The sequence below is a fragment of the Solanum stenotomum genome, unplaced genomic scaffold, assembly GCF_019186545.1.
Source record: "Solanum stenotomum isolate F172 unplaced genomic scaffold, ASM1918654v1 scaffold21511, whole genome shotgun sequence".
NCBI lineage: Eukaryota > Viridiplantae > Streptophyta > Magnoliopsida > Solanales > Solanaceae > Solanum > Solanum stenotomum.
In genome coordinates this window covers 6089-22220 of record NW_026026568.1, presented here as the reverse complement: position 1 = coordinate 22220, position 16132 = coordinate 6089, and the positions used below count along the sequence as shown (strand labels likewise).

Sequence of the window (16132 nt, the reverse complement as noted above, 5' to 3'; positions counted from 1 at the left end):
CATCATAGGATATATATATATATATATATATATATATATATATATAGTATACCATAACATGTAAAGTTTATTTTTAAAAAGAGAAAATACATAAAAACCCTCCTGAACTTGTTCGCTAAACTTACTTTAGTACTTTAACTTTACAAATAATTATTTACCCCCCTAATCTCATTTCAAGTGAATTAAAATCCATCAAAAATGCTGATGTGGCAAATAAAAAAATAAAAAGCGAGTGAAAACTTAAAAAATAAAAAAATAAAAAAAATGGCCCCTTTTTTTCTTTCCAACCAATAAAGTTTTAGCGGAGCCAGGAATTTCATGAAGAGGGTCCAAAAATTAAACAACAAAAGCTCTTTTTAAAAAGGGAAAAAATTGTTCCAAGTGAGATTTGAACACGCGAGCACTGACTCATTAAAAATGTCTACACACATTCAAGACATCTTAAACCACTAGGCTATAACAACTTATTATGTCAAGGGTGTCCAAAATATGTTATTTAATCACTTCGTGTATCATTTTACTTGTATATGAAGTATTTTTTCCGACACAGGGTGTCCAATTGGACACCTTGGCATACATGTGCCTACGCCACTGCCACCACCCCACCACCTTTATCCGCCAACAACCCCACCCTTTCGTTCTTCTAACCCCCTACCTGCACCCCTCTTTCTCCTATTTTGAACCCCGCCGCCACCCACACTTGCCTCACCCCTTTCTTCTACTTCTTCTTCTTCTTCGAGCTTCCTTCCCTGCCACCTTCTATCTTCTTCTTCGAAACACCCCCACCTATTCCTTCATTTCAAATTATTCTTGCTTATTCTTAGAAGTGATGAAAAAGAAAAAATGAAAAAACCAACAATTTATTGTTGCTTCAAGATTTTACTTATGGAAGGATTTGTTGATTATGATGAACTTGAAGCCTTTTTTAGTAAAAAATTTATAATTTCTTCATCTCAAATTAGTTATTTAATTTGTATAATTTATTTATTTTGATAATGTGTTTTAAAAATTGAATGTTTTCTAGTCTTGAATATGTTAGAGTTTGATTTTAATTTTGAGATTTTATTTTTATAATCTTGGATTAATTCTCAATTTTTTTTTTAATTTTACCTTTCTAAAATTGTATAAATAAAAAGAAACAAAAAAGAATTAAAAAAAAACTCAAAATTTTAATAATTTTCAATGTGGCGCTGACGTGGTAATGTTGTGGCGCTGATGTCGCAATGAAATAGTGTGTGTGTAATACACTTGCCACTGTGAGACTGGTATTGTAGTATTAGGGTTGAAAAAACTCACTTCAAAGATGTTAAGGGGATATTTAAACACCCGTGTAATTTAAAGGCTAAAGGAAGTTGTGTTGCCAAGTTCAAGGAGGGTATTATGTATTTTCTCTTTTAAAAATGTTAATTATAATAATGAAATGTACTTATATGTTTAGATTAATGGTTGTTATAAAAAGATATTACTCATTTATATAAGTTCTATAAAATGTACTACTAGATATGGGAGCTCGTGCATGACACAATCCTAATATATATTATTTTTTATATGATATGAATAAAAATTTGGAGAGTTGATCATTTTTTATATGATTTAAATATTTTAAATTATTAATTATTATAATATATAATATTTTTTACATAATTTTTAAGCAATATAGAGAAGAGCAGTCTTGTATTATTTGTAGAAAATAAATGAAGATGAATTTCACGCTAGAAAGTTAAATAATTGATTTGATTATTTTTCAAGTTAAGCACATGGTACATTCTATTTCACTTCTCAAATACCTTCTTCTAATAGTATCACTTTTTTTTGGGGTCTAAACATATTATTTTTTCTTCCAGAATTTTCATATGTTTTAAAATAAAATTCATGTTTTAAACACATGTTCAACTTTTTTATATATATATATATATTCAACACGGGCCAACACTTCATATTTTCAAGTAGTTGATGTTGTACATTGTCATTTGGTGATGAAGGATAAGCTTATATGATAGTATCATTGACACAAGCAGAAGACATATATACAAAAATGATAAAATTATGATAGATACGTTTCAAATATGTATGTTGACAAAATCAGATGCACAGACCAAAGTAATTTGTGTTGCTTCTACTTACCACTGGATCTTATGACATAGATTGTATATTGTCTTTACAAAGTTTTTGGCTCATTCAATTTTTATTTCTTAAAACGATTAGCGATTGACTTTCGTAATTTTCTCCTTGCTCGTACATTTATTTGTTATACCACAAAGCACACTTCTACTACCTGCCATCTTAGAACAATTATGTGATGTGGTTCACATATTTTTCCTCTGCTAAAAATTAATTAATGGTAAAATTTAAATATGAAGAAATTTGATAAAGTCAACAAAATTATCTATTGCTTTGACAAACCTTGGTATAATAAATCTTAAAATAAATATGACTTTTACATACTCTACAACGCTAATAGATATATGTGACTAAAATTTTGATTACACGTCAAATACAAATAGTAAATGTTATAATTACTTCATAGTACGTGTAGGAGTGCATCTCACCTATTTTCCACGAAGTCGCCATTTTGAGAAGAAAAAAATTGAAAGTTCATTTTATTTTTTAAAAAAGATCATACAATTGCATCTCAATATTTTAAGCTAAAACTAAAATTCATTTATCCGTATTTACATCATCAAAAAGTTCTAAGCCAAAGCAATTTAAGTGCTTGTAAATTGCTATCGTCGCATACCCTTTATCTTATGATACATCATGAATATCCTTGCTACTTAGCATTTTACTATTTGCTATCTTGTTTATATTGATAAATATTGTATTTATACTAGATACATTAAATAAATAATTGTGTCCATAAGATGTTAGAATTGAGATCGATATATTACCGTGTGGTAATTGCTATGTAATTGATACATTTAGTATAAACTTTAATTTACATATCATATCTAAAAAAATTAGTGCATGGTACATTATTATTTGTGTAACTCGTTTAAATTGATAAGTATTGTATATACAAGATGCATTAAATAAGTAATTGTTGCCCATAAGAAGTTAGATTTGAGATCGATACATTATCGTGTGGTAGTTGTTATGTAATTGATACATTTAGTATAAATTCAAATTTACGTATCATATCTAAAAAAATACAGCAAGATACATTACTATTTATGTTTCTCGTTTAAATTGATACGTCAAGTATTGTTACAGGATACATTAAATATGTAATTGTTGTCCATAAGTTGTTTGGTTTGAGATTGATACATTTAATATAAAATAGTATTTATGTATCATGCCCATATAATTTGACGTAGCTATATATCATATACAAAAAAAATATACGAATATGATAAATAATGATTTAGTTATAAAATAGTACTGCGCATACATATGATACATACCCATATATATAAGTGACACTTTTTATAATTTGTTTGTCCTAATTTTCTCCATGTTTATTTTGTCATGTCCATGTATGGGTGGTTTATTGAGTCTACATTCTAATCATCTCTCTAGCAGTAAAACACTTGTCTTTGTGTATGAAAAATTATCCCAATATTCACATGATTTTTCTGTAAAAAATGAATTGGAAAGAAAAAAAATAAATGAAGAACTACCTCTTGATTAACTTTAAATTATTAATCAAAGAGAGATAATACTTAAAATTCAAAATAAAGGAGTGATGAAGGTAACTGATGATATAGTGGAGTGATTAGAGGCATGAAAAAAGGGAGAAAATAATGAAGTTGAAAATTGAAAGTTATGTATTTGGAAAGGAGAGAATTTAAGGGAAAAAGAGGGTTTTTGTAATTTTTTAAAATGGTAGAGAATAATAGAAAATAGGGTAAGAAAAGATGTGTAGTTAGGTAATTTTTCATATTCTTATACATATCGAATTGAAGGTATGTTAAGGTTGTTCTTTTTTTTTGTATAATTTTTTTAAAATCAGTGATTTTTTGTGGGTATGTAATGTGTTGTCAAGAAGTGGATTTTAAATACCTAAATTATGTTAATACCAAAAAAAATACTTATCCTCTCATGGGGTAACTGTCACGATCCAGGGGTACCCCTTGACCTCGAAGGAGTCTCATACAAGCCCTTAGCATAATCATGAACATAAGTACATAGAAATGATGCGGAATTTAAAACTTTTATAATAGAAGTCTTTTTCATAAAAGGAATATAAGAGTCTAGACCTTGTCTCAAAGAAACCATTTAATACAATCGAATACAATCTTAGGGACATAGCCCTTTACAACATAGTCTTGAAAATGGAAAGTACAAAAGGAAACTAGAAACGAATAAGTCTTGTCCCCAAACTATGAGGACTCACCAAGCTTGGAGAATAGTCAACCCAAGCTTTACTTGAAAAGAGAAGTATACCTCATTGACCGGAACCTAGACTTATAAGAAAATGTAGAAAATATGGGTTCGCACAAATAATGTACTAAGTATGGAAATCATGCATAAAAATCCTTAAAACATGCATAAAAGGGACATTTAGTGGAAATCATGCCTTTATCAAGTTTAAAACCCATCATGCACATTTAGAGTAATTACATAGTCAAACAATACCATAAGCAACCTTAGGTTACCATAGTCATGCATAACTTACCTTGACCTCATCCATAGCCAACACTCATAGACAAAGAGACATTCATGTTCATAGTTCATAATAAGGAGCGTCACTCTTAACAATAATTCATATCATGCATACATAGATTCATACATCTTCATGTCATAAGGAAACCACACCATAACTCCTTTATAAGTCTACTTGTGCAATGTACAAGTGAAGTCCCATACCCCCACTCACACTAAGAAAATCTCATTAAGAAGTCACAAGTATAGTTCATGTTCATGTTCATATTCATGGTTCATATTCATGTAAAACATGCATTAACTCATAAAGCATCATGTCATTAAAGCACATACCACAATCACTCTCAAAGCTTACTTGTGCAATGCATGAGTGAAGTCCCATAACCCCACTCACACTAAGTAACACCTCTTAAATAATCATAGCACATAACTCATGTTCTTGTTCATAATTCATATTCTTGTTCTTGTCATGTCATAGATCATGTTCTTGTCATGTAGGGAAATATAGCCTTAACCAACATAGACCCTGTGAGCTACATGGAATCCGGTGTCATGCCCCACACCGAAAAGAGGTGTCCTACTTGCCTATGGTAGAACTTACATGTTTAGCATTTAGGTGGATCCACTAGCTAAAGACCTATGTGGGCACATAGTTATGGGATAAGGAGATTGCTACTAGAAACCCGGACTAACTGAGGTAAAAGGTTTCCATCTCATGAGATAACTTGCCTTGGAAAGCCGTACTTTCTAACGTAAAAGCTTCCATCTCATATTCATATCCACTCGGTGCTAAGCTTAATTCCCTTTAATATTCATGTTAAGTCTTCACTTTATATTCATGTTCATGGAAGAATGCCTAGCACTCAAACCAACATGGTATCATGGTAGCTCATGGATTCATTAGGTGAGAATATCCTTTCAACCTTAGAATCAATAATACGTGAGTAAACCTTTCACATCATGTGCATAGTGTGTCATGAGAATAGCATTTCAATCAACACAACAATATTATCATAATAATAGACCTTTCATACATAGTTATGTGTAAGGGTATGGGGGAAGGATCTTGCAACAATACCACAATTACACAATAATCATAGGATCATCACTATCTAAGTGGATCATGAGTTCATATACAATACTCATCAACATGTACAAACCCTCACAAGTTGCCCTTCAAGGCTATGAATCAAGATCAACCCTAACTTCTAGAATTACCACATTAGATAAAGGCATATCATTATTCAATCAACTTAATCAATGTTTACATAATCAATTGTCAAGCTCTCATAATCAATCAAGCCACACCATAGTTCACAATTTAGAAAGATGGGAAATCAAGGGTCCAAGGGAGATTTTCATCATAATTCAACAATACTCCATTACTCCAATCATAAATCATCATAATCAACCATAATAAACCATAATTAAACAATTGAAAACGTTTTAGAAGAAGACCCATGACATAGATTGAAACCCTAGGTTTTTTAGGGAATTGGAAGTCTTAAAAACCAAGTTTGAAGAGGCTCTATGGGTGATAGCTACCCATAGATTAAAAGCATCCATACCTTAGGTTGATTTCCACAAGAAATTGGAGAAAAAAGGTCGTTTCTTGAATCCCTAAGCTTGACCTTGTTCTTGCTATTCAATGGAGTCCTAGAGAGAGAAATATTGGAGAGGGGAGTAGTTTCTAATTTTGGTCTTGTTAGTTATGAAGTGTTAAGCGGAGTTTAATGACTTAGAAGTACTTATATAGGTCTATTAAAATAAATTAAAATGACCCCACACTAATATAATAACTTTTGGAATTAATGGCTTTGGCTAAGCCTTGGCCGAGATTAAGCAGCTTTTGCAATGGGGGACCTCCGCCCACCACCTACGGACCGTAGGTGGGCTCACGCCCCGTCCGGCAGGTCTGTGGTTTGGGTCTGCAGCCCCTCCTTTTTGCCAACTCAAGCCCCCCCACTCACGAGACCGCACCCACAGGTCGTGAGTGGGTCTACGGACCGTACTGCATGGTCGTAGCTTGGACAGAGACTTTTGGAGAGTTGGGGGAGGTCTAGCCTCGACTCACGACCCCCACCTATGGGGTGTGTGTCTATCCACAGCTCGTGGGTGCCCATTTCGTGGGTCAAGCTATTTTTGACAGCTTTTTGTGCAGTCCATTGGTCCTCCTCAAGGACTCTTGGGGGGTCCTTGCCTTGAGCCCTTGACGTTAAACTTGATTTGTTAAACTATTCGACAAGTATATAATCAACGTATTTCATACTCCTATGAATTATCCTTTACATGTCATTATATTGCCTACGATATGATCACTACACTTGACATCCATTCAAGATTGAACGTAAAAATCTTGATAGAACTTGCTTTGTACAATACCTTACGATGTTCTATTATCTATTTCATAAAATGAGATAAGACTCTAAAGGCTATACGTATAAATAATTAAACAATTAATTATAAATATAAATACCCTTCGAGAGGTAGCCCAGTGGTTTGGGCTTGGGACTTCCATATTGGAGGTCTCAAGTTCGAAACCCCTTGCCAATGAAAGCAAGGGGTTTGCCTTCTAGGTCGAGCTCGTCGCACCGAGCTTGCTTAGTGCGGGTTACCTATCCTACGTGGTTTGCGAGCTATTACATAGGAACGGGGATTTTACCTTGTGCGCACCCAAAGGGTAGCGGCTGTGGGTTTCCCTTGTCATCAAAGCGTAGCGGCTGCGGGTTTTCGCATTTCATACTCGGATGGATTATATGTTAGCCCTTCACCTCTATATCATTACATGAGGTATTAAGTTCATGATTTGATGACGGACTGATAGAATTTGTACATTACTCTAGAAATATAAGTATAATTATCTCCTAATTCATATCAACGTAGTTTCATACTCTAAATATGGATTATTGATATTTTTTGTTTATTCCACGAATTTTAACTTTTTATTTATAAAAGTATCCAAAATTGTTACACTTTTTGAAACAATTAATTGTAGGTGTAAAATGAAAAATTAGTATTATGCACACTAGCAAAATTGTGATTAATAGGAATATTTTAAACAAATCGACCTCTGGATGTCGCTTTTATTAAAAGTAATTAGATTAAATAAAAAATATCAACCTCATGAAGTCGGTATCACATTAAATTTTAAGATAAATAAAAAGTAATCATGTTAATTAAATAATACTGACATCGGAAAGTTGGTATTTTATATTAATTTATTTTTTAACTTATATAAAACCGTCATCCAAAGACGATTTATTTAAAGTTAATTGAAAATATTAATTTATTAATTTTCTGGAAGTCACTATATATATATTATTAGTGAAAATTAATTTAATTACATACTATTTAATTTTACCGACTTTCGGAAGTCGGTATTATAATTTTTTTTGTTTTTTATTTTACGCAAAATCGTCCTCTGGAAGACGATTTAAATAAAATTAATTCAAAATAATTCTCGAATTTGTTTTTTATATTTAATTGATTAAAAATAAATACTTTTATTTATTTATTATTTAATACCGACATCAAGATGTCAGTTTTTATTGTAATTCATTTTTTCAGGGAAACATTCTGACCTCCTAGGTCGGTAATTGGTTTTTCCGCTTTATTTTGCATGAAAACCGACTACTAGTCGGTTTTCTATTTTTTTTTTATGTTTTATTCTTTTTAACAATATCGACCTCCGGAGTACGGAAATTACCGACATTCATTTGAGGTCAATTATTTTTAAGTCGGTATTCATTGTTTTTTAGTAGTGAAAGGAAGTAGGACATATACGTTTGACTATAAAAATTATTCACTTTTTTGAAATAATGTTTTTTCACTTTATTTGAAAATAAGTGTTTGATCAACCCATGAAAATTTTAAATTTTAAAATTTTAAAATAACTTATATTCAACATAAAAAAAAATCAACCCACTATTCACTTTTAACTTGTATTTGAGTAATTCAAGAAAAACTATTATTTCAAATATTCTTTGCAAAATGTACAATCAAATATAACTCAATAAATTCCAAATAATTTTTTTCTAAAATGTTAAAATCTTTGATATTTCGTATGATATTTTTCTATTTTTAATCAAATAATTTAGGATCGAGCCCAAAAAATTTAATATATCTTTGATAAGAAGCATTTTATTTTCAAACTGACGTCTTTAGGCATGAGTTCTAACTAGTGAAAACCAAAACCAAATATCAAACATTAAGGAAAAAAATAAGATTTGACATAAATGAATAATAATCTACTTCTTTGTTTACTTTATTTGGTACATTCATGTAGTTTGATCAAAACAAAATATGTTATATATATATATATATCTATATATATTCTTATTTATTAATCAATATTTAGTGAAGAAATTTTCTATATGGCTAAACTTAATGGAAGTAACATTTTTACAAGTTCGTTTGATTTGGTTATTTAAATGTGGTGTCTTTAGTAAGCTTTGAGGTTAACTTGAAATAACTTACTAAGTATCAAATGCCAATTAACAAAAATCAATGATACTTAATATTTCAAGTGTTCATTTTTATTTATCCATTATATCAAAATACTCATTTTTACTTGTCCAATTTAAAATTTTAAGAGATAATTCACCATTTTATACTTATTATAGCCCTATTATTAATGCTTTTATATTGTCAAGTACTAAATCAACTTACAAGCAAGCACATATCTGAAAAGGCCATAATTTGACGAAGCTTAGAGGGAATGACATCAATAGAAGAGGTGTTGGGTGGGGGAGGAAGTCTAGTAGTGTCTTCATGAGTTGCTCTATAATTCTTCTCTCTTCTCTTCTTCCCTTTCGCTCCCATTTTTGCTTCTTCTTCTTATTCTTCTCTGTGTTGACTCTGTAATTCGTTAAACCCTAGCACTCTCCTTACAACGTTGAAGTAGGAAGCATTAAATACAAATAATCAGTTTCACGCATGGGTACAATCCTAAACTATGCTTCTAAAGAAGATCTTCATCCTTCATTTCTTGTCATCTGCGAATGTCCACACTTTTGGATGAAATAGCAGCTTGTAGAGCTCCTTCTTCGACTAGACCAAACTATTAAACTCTCTACCCCAAGAAACAATGGTTTGCCAAACGACGTATACATCATTTACATAAACACATAACTACATAAGTATGGTTGTCTTTTTATTGACCAATGGGCCAAATAGACACAAAGTAGGCTTCTAATGGTCCCAACACGCCTTGGGTGTTGGGTCATCTTAGTTCAAATACGCTAAATTAAGGAATTTGATTTTGCTCTACGCTAGTTGACTAAGAGTGACTTTTGAAAGACCGGAAACTCAAGCAGACAACTTAGGCTGGAATTATGACAACCACTGAACGCATGATAAACCAATAAATTGTCAGTCATTCTGAAAATGGCTAAGTATAAAAAAAAAGACCAGTTGCGGAATCGCAAAACCTTTCTTTAATATACTGCATTTAATGTCTTGGTGATAGAACATGCCATGACTGCAAAATAACAGTTAATAGCAATTTAAACAAGTAAAGCATAGATAAAACAATTCAGCAATTATCAACAAAAAGTCAAATAGTCAAATCATTATGGTTAGAACTAAATTAAATTTCCAACAGAGTCGTCATTTCTGTTTTATCGAAATGTAAAAGAAAGACTTTAATTTTCAAAAACTTAAGTTTTAAAGAAAAATCGATTTTCAAAGAGAGTCGCAAGTTAATTTTTTGAAAGAAATTAAGAAAACTTATTAAATTTTCAAAAGATATCCTCTTTTGTGTCTAAGAACGTGTAAGAAGATTTTGTTGTGAATAGACTATCCGAAGTTAGACGCCACACGATTTTATCATCAATGGAGCTCGTTCTAGGGACATACGTATTTTGTATAGAAAAAAACTGAGGGACTGGGGTAAGGAGAAGGATAATCTATTAAAATTCCAAATCCCATTGATNTAAAGCAAAAGGTTAGTCAATACAAATAATAAAGGATAAATTATCTATATACACACCTTTTTTTCACCATAATTTCCATTATTCCCTATCAGTTCTAAAATTTTACAAATTCCTTATTTTCCTTTTAAACCCCCAAACACTGGATACATAAATCCTAACCCCCAAAATCAACGTTTATTCCTTCTGTATTTCACTCCACAAATCTCTCCTTATTTTTAGTCACAGAATCTTAGTAGTTATTTTCTCATTCAGAAAACCAACGTTTATCTCTTCCTTATTTCACTCCACAAGTCTCTCCTTATTTTTAGTCACAGAATCTTAGTAGTTATTTTCTCATTCACGTTTGAAATTCAAAATTAGTCTCTTTCTTGTAGGTTAAAGATATTCTTAGACAAAAAAATCTAAAAAGGATATTTATGAGTTTTTACCTATTTTTAAAAATACTCCAAATTTTATAATCAAATAAGTGAACTTTCAATTTTTAACACTAAAACGTAAAATTAGAAAAAGAAGAAGTAATAGTAATAGTTATTATTGGTAATAATTAGTGTAATATTTGTAAATTTTCCATAATTTGAGTTGTTTATGGACTCTAACGACTAATCATTCATTGAAAGTAATTAGGATTCCTGTATTATTATTTAATTTTTCCATTATCTCATAATAATATCAATTTCAATTTCACCAAAATTTCATACAGTCTAATAGTTTTCTCTTTTTTCTGGTGTTTTTCATAATCAAATTTCTTTAGTGGATTGTATTTGTTCATGTATCTAATTGATAGCTTAATTCTTATTTATTGTGATACATATTATTTCAGTTTACATACATCCTTCTTTCACAACCTTATTATATCAGATACATTATTATTAACTACAAAATGATACATTATATAAAAAATGTATCTTATCAATTTGAAATCTTCCACAATTGCATATTTATCTTTCAAGGCAAACAATGTATCTTCCCCCAGAATCATATACTGAATAAAGATACTCAGATGATGCAACAACCTGTTAACATTAAAGAAATTAGTGATACATTTCATAAAACAATTATTTCTATGTACCGATCACAAACAACCAGACAACTAAATTATACTTAATATCAGATACAAAATATAAATATAATTTGATACATACCTTCATTCTTCAATATTTTGATGTTTTTACAATAAATAAATGTACACTGTATCATCTATAAAGTATAGTATTTCACAAGCACAACCAGATACAAAAATACTAATGTATCATGCTAAACATTTTGTCAGGATACAATAATTTAAATTAATACTACATGTATATGATATGTAATATCTATCACACAGTTATGTGTCGAACTCTAAGCAAACATTTTACGTGCAAAATTTACTTATTTAATGCATCTAATTAATAGAAATACAATAGTTATCAATTTATACAAGATACATAAATACTAATGTATCACGATTGATATAGTCATCTCGAAAATACAAATAAAAAATCGAATTAATAGCACAATATATGTAATTTCATATCTCTTATTGTCATATCTATTATACTATGAAATTAAAGCTATGATCTATTTTATACATTGCAAATCTAGGCTCATATTTTTTTTCAGATTTCTGAATGTTAGATCTAATTTTTTTTTTCCAGATTCTTCAATGTCTCAGCAAAATCAAAATATTCGTGACGTATCTTCTCAAATATTTTGATAATTTTGAATCAAAATTGAAAGGATCTTGGACGAATTGGGAAAACAAATTTGAAATCTATAGTATCGTTCATAACTCACCTCGCTTTCCCAGATTCATGAATATTTAATCATGTATGAGCTATTGTTTTCGACTTTTGTCAATCTATTACGATTTGGGTGAGAGTTGAGAGAAGAAAATTTGAATTGTTTGAAGTTGGACGAATTTGAAATATAATTGAGAAAAGAAAATTTGAATTCTGATTTGATTGAAGCTGTTAAAATTTGGAAGAGATTGAAATCAACTAGATTAGCGTGATTTGGAGAACTCACATTTAATTTTATATTCCCTTTCCTTTTTAAAAGGTAATTGAATTTGTGTTTAATGTATCAAATATAATGTATCCGACTTGTTTGGTATGTATCCGGATAGCACTGATTTTGAGGGATTTTTGTAAATTGAAAAAAAGTAGGAATAAAATGTAATTTGCTCTTTACACTATGAGATTTATGTAAGTTATACAACAATAAATAAATAAATAAGAGTAAAGGAAGAATAATGTTCATATTTGGGCCCCTGCCCAAATTCGAAATTGGGTCAGCAAACATACTTTTATCCCTATCCTCTTTCTAAATTTAAGCTTCAACAAATGGGTTTCAACCCATTTCTGTTCTGAAAAACTGCTTGGACCTGCTGGTAACAAAAGAGTTTGGGCTTTTGCCCATTTTTGTTCCTGAAAATCCCCGTATCCACTGAATGTATACTGCTGCATATGGACTGTATACTAGCCCATTTTTCTGTATATTGAACGGTATACCAAATGCATACAGCCCGCTTTAGCTCCCGTATCCTATATTTCGATAATTGGACCTGTATATCGATACTCGCCACGTATATGAATGTATACTGCTGTATAAAACAGGTATACAGCCCATTTTCGGACTTTCCGGGGCCTGTTTCAGCTTCTCTTTCATCGCAAATATGAGGATGACTCGAAACGACTCAAGGATATGCAAGAGTGGAGTCCACAATGGACTCGGATTGATGTCACATGCAACAAAAAAAGAAGAAAAAAGGCAAAATATTAACATATAATCCGACCAAAATGAACAGAGAAAAAACAATATGCTAAAAAAAGAGAAACCAAAGATATATATATATATATATATATATCGACTCTAGACAGAAGACATAAACTAACACATAATCCCAACTAAAGGAAATTATAAAGATAAAAAGTCAACATGAATTCCTACAAATTATCACTAACATGTATAAACTAGATGGGATGATGCAACAGGTTAAAAACAATTAATGTATAGCAACCAATTCCTAAATACTATTAAAGAAACATACTCCCTCTGTCCCTAATTACTTATCCACTTTTTCTTTTATAGTTGTCCCTAATTACTTGTCCATTTTGACAAATCAAGAAAGGACAATTTTTTTTACCTATTATACCCTCAATTAAATGACTAATTATTTTGAAAAATGTAGAGTTTTTCATCCGCTTCATAATTAATAGGGATAAAATGATAAACTCACTATGTCATTAATTGTTTTCTTAATGTGTGTCAATTCAAAAGTAGACAAGTAATTAGGAACAAAGAGAGTATTACAGAAGAGCAAAAGTAATAAAACAAAAATAAATGAACCGATGGGATGCTACCAGTAAGCTATCGAAGCCCATAGAAAACACATACTAACTTAGGATTAAATGACTATGTTCTCGACACATGGAGCTAAAATAAAGCAGTTAAAGGCAAAACAGTGCATTATTCTGAAGGGAAAACATTTCGAAACTAACAAATTTCTTGACAAAGGGTACTCAAAGAGAGGTAATTTTTAGCAATAAATCCATCCTCAAATTGCGAAAACACAAATGGATGATCCTAAGCTTTAGATAAGATTTTACGAAAAATAAAAGCTTCAACTTAACAATAAGAGCTAAAGATGGCACAACCTTATGTCCACCTGTGCAAAAACCATTTTTTATCTCAAATGTGATACCTTTAGGTCAACAAATATTAACCATGAACACTATATAAAAGCCAGGGAAGAAACATTGAGCAACTTAAGAGGAAACAAGGGAGTAAATGAACAAATTCTTTCGCACGATCAACTTGAGATGCTATACAACTGTATCTCATAAAGCAGTAAGATCAACATTGACAAATCCACAATCTGTGACGAGAAAAATGAGCTCGAATTGCCAACACTAATGACTATCAAGTCTCACCTATCAACCCCCTGAATTATTCAGTTCCAGTAAATTCGTCCGATTACTCATGAGAGGGTATATCATCAGTATATCTCATTGTATATTTTACGAAGCAGAATGTTGTCTAGCTCGAAACAAAGACTAAAACTTTAATAAACACAACTGAATTCTCTTCAAGCTTTCTCGGTTCAAAGAGACCATTATCAAGCTACCTATTTGGATGCAAAGGTTGGATTTCAAGAAAAAGTACTACAGTCATATTATAATTTTGCTGAGAAAATTCAATACAAGATTTATTGCAATTATTCATTTCTGTTGTGCATAGAATAAAAACATACAAGCTCAAGAACTTCCTGGAGAACTGCAACAAGATCAAGAACTTCCATTATCCTTGCCGAGGAATAGAACAGAACATTGTTTCAATGTTTCCTCCGGGCTATTAACTGGAAAAAGAGAAAAGGAAACAAATAGCAGGTAATGTGATTCCCCTAGTAACTATGCAAGAGAATAACTATTCAAACATCAACAAAATAAAGTTTTAGGCGGACCTGTGTGACCCACAGTTCTCTCAGACTCGTAGATCTCATGGTCATTTCCTCCCTGTTCAATAAAAAGCACGACTCTGATATCAATCCGTACATGAAAGGAAAGCTTCAAGCACGTCAATAACTAAAGATTACCTTGTATGTTTTGTCTCCAAAAAAGTGAATTTCATTAAATTCTTCAAGGTATCTCAAACAATAAGTCTTGTCCCAACCTTGGGGGAAAACCTATCATGACCAAGATCCCCAAATCATCTATCAATAATATACTTAAAACATTCAGCGGTCAATGAGCACAAGAAAAGGCTTAAAATGTTTACATCGAAACTAATTTGGCCTCCAATGGAGAAGGTGAGATTAAAATGTGCAAACTTTTCTCTGAGCATTGATACCATAGTTTTGCGTATCTTCTGTACCTGATTATAGTTTCAATTGTCTTCAAATCACAGAGAAAAAAAATCTATCGGAGGTACATTACTGCAAAACATATATGCAATACTAGAGCAGTTATCTATACCTTGTCATACTTTTCAAATTCATCCTTTCTTCCTGACTACAGTTCCTCCCAATAGGCGACACATTTAGCATGCCACTTCTAAACTCAATGAATGTTCCTCTGCAAAGAAGAATGATTAAGAAGTTTGCCACAACAAAGCAGATAATTCAACATTTGATCTATGTTTGCTTGGATCCTTCAAAAATGTTGTCTGGTGTGTGTCAGGTCCTCCAAAAAAACAATTTTTGAAGGAAGACTGGCATGGGTGCGGCGACATTTTTGGAGGATCCAAATAACACAAACTTTGATATGCTCACCTCTTTATTGAAATATCCAAGTCAACAATGTAATGGAGAGTAAAGTTAATAAATTCCTGCATATCATTTGCATCCCATCAAGATATTTCTTGGCAATCTACATATAAACTCATTTCTACTTCAATTGGATGAACCTAACTATAAACATTAAGTCTCACCCAATTATACGCAACATACACACAATTAACTCTTCATGGAATGTGTAATAACTTGATTTTCAGATTTTTGTAAACTATCAAAAACACTGCTTCGAAACTTAGGAAATACCACGTCAGAGCAGTTTTTCAACAAAGTACAAATTACATAGTAATCTCTCTTTTTTGCTCTTAGGCAAATAATCCTTCAC

General features: G+C 31.1%; 1 pseudogene; it reads right to left on the bottom strand.

Moving 5' to 3' along the window:
* Positions 1–14648: 14648 nt before the first annotated feature.
* Positions 14649–15860, bottom strand: LOC125851008 (phosphomannomutase-like; annotated as a pseudogene).
* Between the last annotated feature and the right edge of the window lie 272 nt (positions 15861–16132).